Genomic DNA, 14,175 nt, shown 5'->3' with positions numbered 1-14,175 from the left:
ACTCTGGGGTGTGTGCGTCTGGGAAAGAGAACAAGCAAGCAGAGACAGGACTGAAAACTCAGGAAACTATAAATAAAAAAGAGAGCATGAGCCAAAACTTGTTCACACTAAAGGAAATAAACATATGGAAGAAATTATTGGAACAAGCAGCTAAGGCGAAGGGCAGAAATGAGTTCAACAGATACCCGCTTGGTTTGCTGGAAGAGGAAAGAAGCAAAGATAAATTGGATAAGAACGGAGTTAATAGGAGGGTTTCGCCTTCTTATGATTCATTAATTCGACAAAAATTGTGTTCAGCACCTACTAGATGCCAGACACTGTGCTAGGTCCCAAGGATGAAAAGATGAATAAAATGTGGCCCTGCTCTTAAATTTCTCACAGGCTAGTGTTTTAATTGCCTAAAGTTTTCCTGGTTTTAGGGTCCTATTAAAATTTCAACAGAACACATGTTTTAGGCATCTCAAGACATGTAGGATGTGGTAATAAAACTAATTTCCATCTCTTGCGTGCTTTGATGCATCATTTTCAAACAAACACCACTTCCACAGTGGGAAGCTCATTGTAGTGGGAGCTCTTTAGTTAGTCACCATGGGGTGGGACTTCAACTTTCATGCTATAGTGGAAATAGCCCAGGCTTTGCAGCCGGGAGGAATCCAGACTCAGCCACTTACTGACCATGAAACCTCAGTCAAAGTAGAATTTTCAAAATTTCAAAATTTGGCAACTGGGAGGCAATTCTCCATGGATCTCTTGAGGTTCTGCACATCTTGCAAGACACTAACTGTCCTTTGTTGCAGACTGTCTTTGCAAGGATGTTTCCCGTAGTGAGTAGCCTCAGGAGAGAGTGCTAGTGTCTCCCTCTGGAGAAAAAGAAGGGAGACATGCAGAACATTATGAAGGGTTCAGGGGCCCCTGGCTTAGTATAATGCTTGTAGCCTCTGGGGAACTGGGGCAAGGGTGACTGTCACAGATACGCTACTGCATGCTCTTGGCTGTGCCATAATCATAAACTACCTTGTCTCTGACCCGGGAATCTTATGTCTTCTGCCAGCAACCATGAAACAGTGGCAGGCTAACTTGTTAGCTTGCAAGTAGGGGGAATGTAGGCTTTTCATAGGTTTTACTTTGGCTTTTACATAAGCATATAGTAAGCCCAAACTCAAAGATTGATTTCCCTCATTAATGAAGTTCATAATAAGGTGGTAAAGAAAGTCCTCAGAGCATATAAAAATAGACATTTATTTACCCTTCAGGAAAGAAATACGGCAAAAATTTAGTTAAATTAGATACAAATCTGGGTAGGGTCCTATTGGCCAATATAACTACAACCTTTGGGGTTTTCTTTTATAATGGAAACAATTCACTTGCAATTCTACTGGACAAAAATAAGCTGCAATTTAGCAATCTACAAATTAACAAACTGGATTGTAATTTCACAAAGGCTGGACCCTGATCCTAGGAAATAGTCGGCCAAAGTCAATCACAGGTACCTTCCCCTAGAGAATGAAATGACCTTTGGGTGGGCCTGTTAGTACTTCCGGTGATCCAGAAAAGACAGGTAGGTAGTCATCCTTTTGCTCATTTTCCAGTTTCAGATTATTTTTTCTTACCACTTTAAACAAGTTATCTAAGTTTCTCTGGAGTTCAGTGTCTCTATAAAATATAAAAAAATAATACACACCTTCAAGGGCAGTTGCATGGAGGAGAAATAGTACATACAAATTGGCACAGAAAAGGTGTTAAATTAAAAGTAGCTATTAGGAGCCGTAATCATACACAGTTAGATTCCCCTAAATCTTTCCTCCCCAGTCTGCCACAATTTCTTATGCTCTGAGACTAAAAATGTGTCCGTGTCCTCACTGAAAAGCTGGTTGGAAGTAGGAGAGGGGTAAGGAGTTGGCATATTCATTTCCATAAAGGTATAGTCTGGCTCAAAAAGTCATGGCATGTCCACTTATGTCTTAAGCAACGTTTTAAAGACAATTTGAGCAAGAAGGCAACAGGTCTGAGTCTCATCACATTGCGGGGTAACCTGTCCTTTTTGCAATTTGGAAAGACCTGGTGCAGAGGGGAAAAGAGCAAGATTTGCTGTCCCAGGAAATCCTGCCCCACAGCTTGGTCAGTAAGATTTTGTCCAAACCCAGTCAAACAAGAAAACCTAAACTAGCCATTCCAGACTGTAATAGCAGCTTTCTGTCTGTCCTTCCTTTGGTTCTCTGCCACTAGGGGGGCCAGAGGTCACAGGTAAGCTCTGAGAACAATAGTCTTTAACCTCCAAGGGTTAACTTTCCCCACTGCGCCATTCAGCCCTTCACCCCTGTGGTAGCGTAAGTCTATAACTATGAATTCTCAGCAGAAAGTCCCCACCCACACTGGGAAGGTCAACCCCTGCTAGTAACCTAGTATTACTCCTTGCCTGATGAGGAATATTTGTTTTTCCATTACAGAAACATGCATAGTTCCCATGGGCGCTGATGGGACTTCCCCACAGACACATAAAAGAGAACAGCACCTTGATTTTGACAGATGGAACCTGCTACTGAACTCAGACATTATCTCATTAATTGCCTTCACATCCCTATGAAGTGACTAAGGGCCAAGTATTACGATGTCTAGAAAAAGAAATTGAGCAATATGTCATGTGTGACATTAAAAAATGGGCCTTTTATAGGGAACTGAGTTGAAATCCCCTGGCCTCCAAGAGCTGTGCTGTTCAGTACGGTAGTCACTGGTCACACGGGGCTCTTAAGCACTTGAGATGTGGCTGATCCAAAGGAGATGTGCTGTATGTATAAAACACACGTCAGATTTTGAAGACTTATTATGAAAAAGTAAAACATCTCATCAATAATTTTTATATTGATTACCTGTTGAAATGTAATGCTGTTTTTGGTATATTGGTTTAAATAAAACAGATTATTAAAATTAATTACATCTCTTTACTTTTTTATGTAGCTACTAAAAAAAATGGTACATTTGCAACTTGCATTATATTTCTGTTGGCAGAGCTGACTCAGAATCCAGTGAACTCCTTTTTGACCTTTACAAATAGTCCCTGATTCCACAGGAAAACAAAAAACATGGAACCAAGAGCCCTGCATTCTAGTCTTGCCTCTTCCATAACTAACTAGCAAGCTATGCAACCTTGCTTAAATTTCTCTTCTCATTTCTATGACCTTCGATTTCCTTCCTAGTAAAATTAAAGTTTCAGACGATGAATTCCAAGAATCCCTTCCAGCTTTGATAACTAATAACTTGGAAATTACTCTACCTTCTCACTTCTAGATCCTTTCCAAATTTCAGACGAGGTCTCACATATTCACTTCTAGAACAAGGTGAAGAGATCTGCTCTTCTTTAAGGGTCTGCATCTGTTCTATTCTGAGTAAGCTCCAGGTGAAAGGATTGCTGGACAACCTTTCACCTGGGGGGAATGTTGCATTAACCTCTGGGGAAGCACGTGCATCCACAAGTTTGGCTACACGACACTCTAGGATTCAATCACCAGGCTTCTGTATCAATCAGGACAGCTTGGGCTCTGGTACATTACAAACAACCCCCAGATCTCTATGGATGGCTCAAAAAAGGATCATTCCTTGATCATGCTGTATGTCCATTTCTGGTCATTAGGAGGGCTCTTTCCATTGTAATCACTCAGAAACTCGGGCTAATGGAGAAGCTGGCTACCATCTCAAGTATTGCCAGTTACTATTCCAGAGGAAAAGTGTACACTAGAGGGTCTCACATAATTATGTGGTCCCGCTCAGAGGTAACTGAGGTTGCTTTTTCAGAATTGGTCACATGGCCCCACCCAACTGTAAGGGAACCAAGAGGTGCGATCCTCTTATGTGCCCAGACTGTGAAGAGCCAGAAATGTTTGCTGCTTAGACCTATGATCATCACTTGCCCCCAGATTGATCCTAAACTTACCCAGTCTCTGTAAGTATGACTGTGGATAAAATGAGAGTTCGTGTGGCCAGGATTCTCACCTGCCTGTGGCTGACTAGCTCACTGCACACCTGTGGGCAATACATGGCTGTTGACTCTATAAAAAGAGCTCCACCCAATGCTCTGTGTGCAACATGGTGTCAGGGCTGCAAGGCTGCAGGAGAGCAAAGCAGAGGCTGGAGTGGTGACAGCACCAAGGACAGAGGCCCAGAGGACGGCTGTGCAGGACAACTGTGCAGACAGAGGTGCCCGGAGGCAAGGGCAGAGACTGGCTTGCTGCATGCAGACTCACTCTGAGTGAATGGGATTTTAGTGACTGACCTGCCACCTGGAAATAAAGTTGGGTATAACCCTTTCACCCCAAGAACATTTTGCTGTCATTTTCTCTGGTCACATAGAATCCATAGCGAACTTGCCCAAAGCTGAAACCCAATGGCAAGACAATGACCCAGGATAGGTACGTGGCACCCAGATCCACACAGACAGTGGGGAACCCATGATCAGATACTTGAGCAGTATCAGGCCAGGCTCTACGCAGAGGGAGGTGGGAAGCTGGACTATAAAGCCAATATTAGTCATCTCATTTCAAATTTCTCCCTCAAAAAAGAATTTCTCCTTAGTCATCATTCAGGACATTTTTATTTCCTGGGCAATATGGTCTTTAAGATATTTGGGAAAAACAACAAGTGATTGGAGCCTATACTGCCCACTTCTTTGCCAAGTTAATCACTATTATAGAAAACCATTCTCCAGAAACTGAAAACTGTGGTTTTACCAGTTCCTTTCCCAGGGATCAGGCACATCCCTGATCTATACATCCAAGCAACCTTAAACAAGCATCACCACTACTAAAAACAACCAACAAGTCCCTCCAGGATTATGCTCATCGTAGCACCTTCATAGGCAGCTCTGAGCGGCTCCTCAGCTGTCCTCACTGAGGAAGGCTCCATTCCAACCAAATCACTGTCCTAGGTACAAATGCACACCTGGGGCCTGCCCCCAGGGCACAGATCTCTCCAGTGACCTCCACCAGGAGTGTCAGAGCACTGGGTATTACTGGCTGGACACTGTGCTTTTTCATGCAGCTCACTTACACCGTACAGACCCTTCTGTACACTCCAGGCATATACACAAACAACTGCGGCAGGATTACCAGCTAAAACTGCTGAATGGCTCAACACAGCACATAATCTTAGACAGGCACCCCTGTCAAGAAGTCCATTTTAGCTGAGAGACTGCCAATGGAGAGTAACCTTAATATATTCTGAGGCCAGTGCCATTTGGGGTGCCTCATCTTGCTTCCTGCGGTACACTGTTTGGGTTCAAACAGAACCCCAATGTGTCTCCTGAGTCCCGAGTCACTGCTGCGTCCCAGTGAACTGTGCTTCCCAGAATCACTCCATCAGTCCATTTGGGGGTGACCCACTTTGCTGGTAATGTAGCAGCTGCAGAACAATTCTGTGGCTGTTCATATGGCTGATGGAAAGTGCTGGGTCAAAGGCACTTCTGAAAACAAGCATGGTCCTTTGCCCCCCAGAAAAACTCAGGCCATCATGATGCATAATTTTGTATTACTTCCAAGCCTCAAATAAATTAAAATGTTTCTTTAGGTAAGAAATGTTTAACTAAAAATGGAATAGGAGCTAATATTTCTGAGCCCTTAACCCATGCTGGCATTTGCTACATACTTTAAATGCATTCACTCATTCAATCCTCTCAACAACCTTATGAGGGAATTACTGCTAGTATCTCATTTTATATTTGAAAATATTGATATTTTGGCAGATCAAGTAATTTGTCTGAAGTCATACAGCCACTAAGTATGAAAATCAGGACCGAGAGCCAGCATTCAAATATAGGCCCAAGTCTGGTCTATCAGCCAGCATTCTCTGGAAAAGCAGAATCAGTGAGAGAAAGATGAGATAGATAGATAGATAGATAGATAGATAGATAGATAGATAGATAGATAGATAGATAGATAGATAGATAGATAGATAGATAGATAGATAGATAGATATTTAGATAGATGATATGGAGATACAGATTGATTGATCAATGGATTGATTGATAGGTAGAGCGAGAGATAGATTAAGAGATTTATTTTAAGGAGTTATGGGGGCTGACAAGTCTGAAATCTGTAGAGCAGGCAGGCAGACTGGACTCTCAAACAGAAGTTGATGCTACAGTCTTGAGGGAGAATTTCTTCTTTCTTGGGAAACCTCAGTTTTTGCTCGTAAGGCTTTCAAATGATTAGATTAGGTCCACCTACATTGCCAGGGGTGATCTCCTTTACTTAGAATAAATACTAAAATCTACTGATTGTAGATGTTAACCACACCTACAAATACACCTGGACTACTATTTGATAACATAACTGGGTACTGCAGCCTAGCTGAACTGATGTATAAAGCCAAGCATCACGTGTGCTCATTGGATTAATAAACTGCATTCTTAACCATTCTGTGCTATGCTACCTAGCAATGGTACTGGTCTTCAAGCCAGAAAAATATATTGTCGGTTCTTCATCTGGAAAAAATGCAAAGGATTGGTCTCTTCACACAAGTTGGTTGTTTTAATCAGTCTTCTATCACTGGCAAACTGCCACCAAACTTTCAAAACCCAATCCACAGGTCACCTCCTTCTTTGCTAGCCCCAGCAATAGGAGGTTCAAAAAGAAAATTCAGAAATTGAACTAAGGAAGGATGTTCTTCCCTAAGTCATGGCAATACTTTGCTAATACTCCTATTGACACTTTGCAATTATCTGTCTCCCAAAGCAGAAGGATAGAGCCTCAAGGGAAAGGACTCCAATGATTCTTGCTCTCCAAGATCCAGCAAAATGCTTAAAGTAGCAGGTGATACATAAATGTATGCCACCCCCCTGAAAAAATGAATAAAAGCCAAAAAGTAGCAGGATTTCTGGCACCAAGTAAATTACAGTTTATCCAGGTCAAAGATTTTTAGCCTTCAATCCCTCCCTCCAATCTTACTGGGTCCTCAGGTTGCCTTCGGGGGTCTCTAAGAAGCCCCAAAACTTACATGCATAAATTTGCAAGAGTGTGCTTGTGTGAGTTATTATTTAAAGAAGGTTCAGAACATTCATACCTTCTGGGACAGTCTCAGTTTGCTTCTATTGTACTTCAATTAATTTTTTAAAAGTGTTTTTAGTATCTCCTTTCACTCTCAAAAGGACTCTGGTTTGTATAAGATTGAAAACCATTGTCTAAAGCTTTATCTGTGTCTGCTGTCACAGCCAGGTGAATTCAAGACCCTTGAAGCAAGAGAAGCTCTCCTTACCTAGTCCCACACTGTCGTGTGCAGCCAGCATCTCTGCAGCAAGACTGGTACAAATTAGGTCCAAGTTACAGCTGGGTAGTAGGAGTCTTGCTTAGCTTCTCATACCAAGGGGCAGAACTCAGACTCTAGATGCACCCTTCACATTTGTGGGCCATTGATCATGAGTGAAACCAGTTCAGCCAAAGAACCAACAGCATTCCTAGGAACCACTGAAAACACATGTCTTGCTGACAGGGCATCAGTAAAAACCAATGTAGTAACACATTCTTTCAAGGGAGGTGACCTCAGGCTTTTCTTGATGGAAACTTACCTTGATAGGTGATGAAGAGAATGTTGCTGACTAGTTGAGGAGTGACCAGTATGGACCACTGTGCTTGCTTCTCCCATGGGAGGAGAGGATTGGTTATGACAACTGACTGGGAATTTGTTCAATAATCAATCCCTTGATAAAGATTGATGCGGTGGAGGAATTACTGTGACAAGGAACCATGAACATATTTTCTGAATTAAAAACTGGGACTCGTGTGTTTAGAAGCATTCATGGGAAGAAGTTGGCACTGTCTTAGATCAAGAATATAAAATTTCCAAGAATGACACACAGAAAAATCAAACATGTGCTCATTAATTCATTCATACTAGGTAAAGGTAACTAAAGGAAAACACAACAAAAACAAATTAAATTAAAATATAGTCCCTGCCACTAGATAGTCCTGGAGAACTGGCTGGGGAAGATGAGACACAGAGACAATAAAACAGATAAACAGTCAAGATGAGGATACCACGAGAGTTAATTCCAAAGGTCCAACTAGGGGAAGATCAGTGGATATTTAAATATTCAGGTAAGAGATTATGGAATTGGGGATGTCTTGAGAAATGATCACAATTTGTACAGGCAAAGAGAAAAGGAAAAAGCATGCCAAACAGGGGCACAGTAGAGTGCCCACCTCATCATGCTTCCTATGTAACAGGCCCCCCATTTCATAAAGCAGCCACAGGTCTGTAGGTGCACTCAAGAACCAGGGAAATGAAGAGGGGAGATAATTCCCAATGTCAGCGTGTGCTCAAACCCCCATCACCCTCTGCCTGGAGCAGGGAAATTGGGCTCATCATCTATGCTCCTAAAACCTCTGAGTCATTTGTCAAGATCCTAAACTCCTCCAGCAGGTCTTGGGGCATGTGATTCAGGTCATTTGTGATTCACCCTGGGATGATGTCTACCGTTTCTATTTCTCCTGTGGTATTTAGCACACCTGAAAAGCTCTCTTCTTTAGAGCCTACAACAGAGCAACACATTCCCGAGAGTAAAGGTTCAAGTGCAGAATGAATGTCTTCATTGATTGCTGTGATCTTCATTTCAGGCAGAAGGCTAGTTCAAGGCTTGTTGTTCAGTGGTTCAGCATTTCATTCTACCACTCTGCATGTTAAAGATTTTGCCTCTTTTACAACATAAAGGCACAATGCCAGAAAATGTCTAATATTTCAGTAGCTCATACCCACACTAAGAGAATCTGGTCCATTTTGCTGGTTCCTTGACCCCAACTTTCTAGAGATGTTTAGGTCAAGGCCGTTGATCCAAAAGATAATGATTTATTAGAAGAGTTTGAAACCTTTTTATCTGATGGTTTTCCAAAGTACTCATACCTGAGAGAGTGATATTTGTGATAAAAAAATTTTCTGTATAAGGAAAACATTGAAGAGATCTGTTTTGTGGTATAAAGCAAAGAAATTAAACTTCAACGATTAACACAATAAAGTAAAAAAAAAATCCATGAGAAGGTTGGACAATAGCCTTTGAAGAGTGCTGGAGATCAGGTGAAATGCTGGAAGATCAGATCAAAATATAGTTGGGGTTTTTACAAAGCATGATATTCTGCAAATTTTAGATCAGTGAATGTGACATCTTTCACTGCAAAATTCTAGAAAAGTAAACACAGGAGTGGAGGGGTAGAGAACCTTGTGAACACAAGAAAAAGAAGACAAAATCATGGCAAATCAGTAAGGGTTCACTGACAACACCCAAGAGAGTTCATTCCCTTTCATGTCACATTACCAATCTAAAGAGTATTTTCAACAGCAATACCTTCACATTTTCAAAGTGTGTGAAAAAATCGCATTTACCCCTGTGGTGTTGATGGAGAAATGGAAGCTGGATGATAATACTGTTCTAGATGGATCAAACTTACTCAAAGTTCATGCAAGAATACTTGCTTCCAGCAGGTAGATGTCCTTGGATATGCATAAGGCTGGGGGCTGCTGCCTAGCCTCTCTTCTGGGTTCACCATTATTGTCCAGGAGGAGGCTGCTTGGTTCAGCTCTTGTCCAAGTTGTCTGACAGCCCATTCACAGATGCTTTCACCTCATGTGATAAAGCTGAATAAAAATGCTTCTGGTACCCAAAGCTTTAGGACCTAAGTTGTGGATAACTGACCCTATAATGGGACAGAAGCATATTACTTTGACAACATGAAATGCTGCTTAATATAAAAGTGTGCTTGTTTTAACAACATATTCTATAAATATATTATATTTCTCAAGATGCCAGTAGCTTTGCCCTCATACAGCTATCATTCCTGAGAAGTCTAGCACACATGAGCTATCAGCGAACCAGTGCTCCAACGAGCAAACGGTGTTCTGCTTGAACTGCTGAAGTTATTTCCCTAAAATGATTTTTCCAAAATATCTGAACTAAGAGGACTCTTACCCTAAAAGAGATCTAAGGAGAACTGCTGTATAAGGATTTTTGAGGGTTGAAGCTCCAATTACATTTAACTCTACTGGGGACTGTGCACGGAAGCCCCAAAAGATGCTTTGAAAATCTGTAAAAGGGACCCACTCTGAACTCAATAGCTCCCTGGTCACTTGGCTGATGATGTTAAAGGGCAACATTTCTATGAGCTTATGAAGTACTATATTGCCAAGTCTAGGCAAGAAGGAAGTTTGCAAGGGCAGTCAGGATCTGAACAAAGAATAAGTATGAAGGCAGTCACCTCAGTTGGCTAAGTTGTTAGTGGACATGGATACAAAATGGATTGGAGGTGATGGCTCAATGTGGGACATCAAAGATCAAGTGACCCAGCATAATGTGGATGTCAAGATCGCAAAAATGACCAACGATCATGTCAGAAGATAATTGGCACTTATTTGTATATGATTTCTTATATGTTTTGTAAGTTAATTAAAGTCTAAATAAACAGAAATCCCCCCTGCCAGTTTATTTTCACACTGTGCACGTACAGTTCCCTCCAGCTCTGCTGAGTCTAACCCATTCAGAAACAAAAGCTGTCCGGGGCCCAGCTAAGACAGTGGCTCTCTCTGCAGCATGGCTGTGTCCAACATCTCTGGCCTCCCATGCATCTCCTCATCGCCATCTTGACCTTAAAGCATCAGGCAGAGTGTTCACGAACTCATGACAACGATCTCCTTTTCTCCTTACAACAATTCTCATTTAACACATGATGAATCTGAAATACAGAGAAATTAAGTAACTAAGCCATGTCACTCAGCTGGTCATAGGAATTCAAATCCACTCATCTGATTCCAAAGTCAGTGCTCCTAATCCACTGTCCCCTTCCTCCTCAAATCAGAAAATCTGGTTCCTACCATAACCGAATGGCAGAGATCTGGAAGCCTGGCTCTCTCAAAGCATCCCACCTGAAGACTCCCAGGAGACAACAGAAGCACAGAAGGCCGACTCCTTCGTGCTCACTCCATTCACTGCCTCCAACCCCAGGGGGCTGCCTGGGGCTGGAAGCTTGAGTCTCAGGCTATTCTCATTTCCCGGAATCTTTAACTTCCAAAGTGAGGAGCAGTGTTCTAGGCACTCCAGCTTTGACTGACATATGTCTTCTACTTTTGAGCTCATAAGTGCAGACACTAGCAAGTCAGTCCAATTAGGGTCTGAGATGGAAGGTGATGACCTTAAGTAAGTCCAGTTTCCTCTCTCCTTAAAGGTGTAGCAGTAATAGTATTCATCACTTTCCATGCCAGAGAACTACTGATTGGAAAGTGCTTTTCTTCTCAGAAACAAAATAAAGAGAATGTGAAGAACAGGGGCATAATAATAGATTCTTATTATGTAAAAGGGAGATAAAAATCCATTATATGTATGTGTATAAATTAGCTAATAACATGAATGACTGTGGTGTAGAAATAGTGTAGAGCTCGATGGGTAATGGGCAGATGAGGGATGGAATAAGAGGGATTTCTTTACTGTATAACTTTGTGTGTATTTTTTTGACCCACATGAATGTACTATCTACTCAAAAATCAAACACATTGATTTTTTAATTAAAATAAAGTATTACCATCAGAAGTGTTAACATTGATTACCTCTGGACAGAGAAACCAAAAGGCAGAAAAATGGTGTATTAGTTTCCTAGGACTGCTGAAACAAAGTATTACAAACCAGATGGCTTAGAACAAAAGAAATTTATTCTCTTAGGAGGTTCAATGACCAAAACCCAAGTGTCAGCAGGGGCTTGCTCCCTCCAAAACTCTGGGTTGATCCTTGCTTGTCTCTTGCTCACTTGTGTAGGTGGCCATCAATCCTTGGGGTTCCATGGTTTCAGCTGCCTCACTACAATCTCTGTGTCTGTCATCACGTGGCATCTCCTTCTCTGCGTCTGTGTCCAAATTTGCCTTCTCCTATGAGGACCCCAATCAATGCATTAAGTGTCTGCCCAACTCCAGTATGACCTCAGTTTCACTAATTACATCTGCAGTGACTCTATTTCCAAATAAGCTCATATTCTGAGGCCCTGGGGTTAGGACCTCAACATGTCATTTGAGGGGATACCATACAACGCATAACAGATGGGATGGGGAGAAATTTTCACAGTGTCTCCTTTCATACTGCTTTATTTTTTCATAACACAAGCAAAAGAGAAACACATAACATTTCAAAGGCTACATTACACACAACCCCATGCCCTGTTGGAAAGGGGTGTTCTCCATCGGACTGGATTCTGAAATCTCACTGTCTGAGAGCTTTACCTGCACTTGCATTTACTTGAGGATTGGTTTGTTTGGGCTTTTTTCCCAGCATGCTTAAAGGAAAATAAAAATACATGCTAGGGAAATGGATGCATGTTCACACAAGCCCTTGGAGGCCCTTGATCTTTTCATGACCTTGGTGCAGTCATAGTGGGACCCCACCGGCCCCAAATCGCTTTAGTGTAACTCGCTCAAAGTACACTTCATTTTTGGTTTACATGCCTCTCCTGTAAATACAGGAAAAGGCAAATATGTATCACCCAGGACCCCCTCCCCAGCATTTATTAATTACCCAATAAAATCGAATGGCTTCATCATTAATTCAGATGACACCCATTCACTAGAAAGCCATAGGAAATTTCAGCAGCCAAAAGGCCATGGGCCACGCAGCAGCTGATATTTCAACTGCAATATCCTGGAGGAGTTCGTTTGTCAAAATGAAAAAGCAGTTAAAATTGTTTGCTGGCAACAGTTCAGAGTTGTAGGAGGGAGATGGGAAGGCTAACTGTGAGTACTCTCTGCTCACAGAAAACCCACATGGAAACAGCACAGTCTTAACGAAAGAAGTTAACGCAGGATTCTTCAAAAAGGTCTCCCATTTAATTGAAAAATCAGAGCCAATTTTCACATGCAAAGAAATCCAATGTAGTCATATATTTTCAGGAATGCATCTTCTCTGGAAAAATACCCATTTCCAAATCATATTTGATTATTGCCTCTGGTTTAACATTTTCACCCCAAAAGATCTAAACCTTAATTATACGTAGCTTATCAACCTAACATTAGTTTTATTACTAATACACACAAAGCTCTTTGCCAAGCACTATGGAGAGCACAGGTATAAATAAAACATGGGCCCTGCCCTCCATATACTTGTCACCTGGTGAAGAAATAGATGCGACTAACCAAACACGAAGTAGAATGAGGAGAGTCCACAGGCTTATTAAACAGAAGCTCGTGGTACCTGAAGCAGCTGCAGCACTACATGTATTAGCCTTATAAAAATATAGGGTGCTCAGTAAATAATGGTGATTATCAGAGGTTCACAGCAAGGGGGTTTAAATCAAATTAAAGCAGACTTAAATAAAGTTACAAGAATTATGCTATAAGAAGTCAGGAGAAGAGACACTCGCTTCTGATTAGGGAGATTAAAGATGCCTTCTGAGATAAATTTGTGAATGGGGATTGAAAAGATAAGAATTTCTCCTCATTTTCTGAGTTGGAGGAATGGCATTTAGACTGAGCAAAGGCCAGGTGGAGTCCTGCAAGTTCCTGATATATTCAAGCCAAGGCAAGAGGACTGGGGCAGCCAGAGCATGGGGTGTCCGGAAGCACATAGCAAACAAAAGTCTGGAAGATCAGTTTGGGATTGGAGCAAGGAATACCTTATCTGACAGGCTAAGAGTTTTAGGAGTTAATCTTTAAGAAAGGGGAACTGTTGCAGTTTTGTGGAGGGAAGATTAATATAATTAGACCAATGGTTAGGATTATAACTCAAAGCTACAATAAAATACTCAGCATTAATCCAGTGTAGCAGATGAACCACAGTGAAGGGGTATGAGGATCTCAGAGGGGACGTGTTGGTGTTAGCTCATTCCCAGGCTAGTTATAAAGCCACCTTCCATTTTCAAAGCACTTTACAGTTTTATGACATCCATTAGTTTACCTAATCCACCCAAGATTCCTATGAGATACATATTATTGTGCCCATTCCACAGAAGAGGAAATGAAAGCCTATCCACATTAAGTAGTTTGCCCACAGGAAAAAACAGCCCATTCTTCTGCCTCCAAATCTACTTCTCTTTCCACAAAACCACAGCCAACTCCAAATACATCCACCTTTATTTCACAGTGACAGTTACTGAGATACCTAGTGTTTTAGATGTAAAGGTGGAAATATCTGGGAGTTTAAAAACTAGTTTCCATTAAATAAAATTGTTC

The sequence above is a fragment of the Manis javanica genome, chromosome 16 (genome assembly GCF_040802235.1).
Source record: "Manis javanica isolate MJ-LG chromosome 16, MJ_LKY, whole genome shotgun sequence".
Taxonomy (NCBI): domain Eukaryota; kingdom Metazoa; phylum Chordata; class Mammalia; order Pholidota; family Manidae; genus Manis; species Manis javanica.
Note: the sequence above shows the minus strand (reverse complement) of the source record.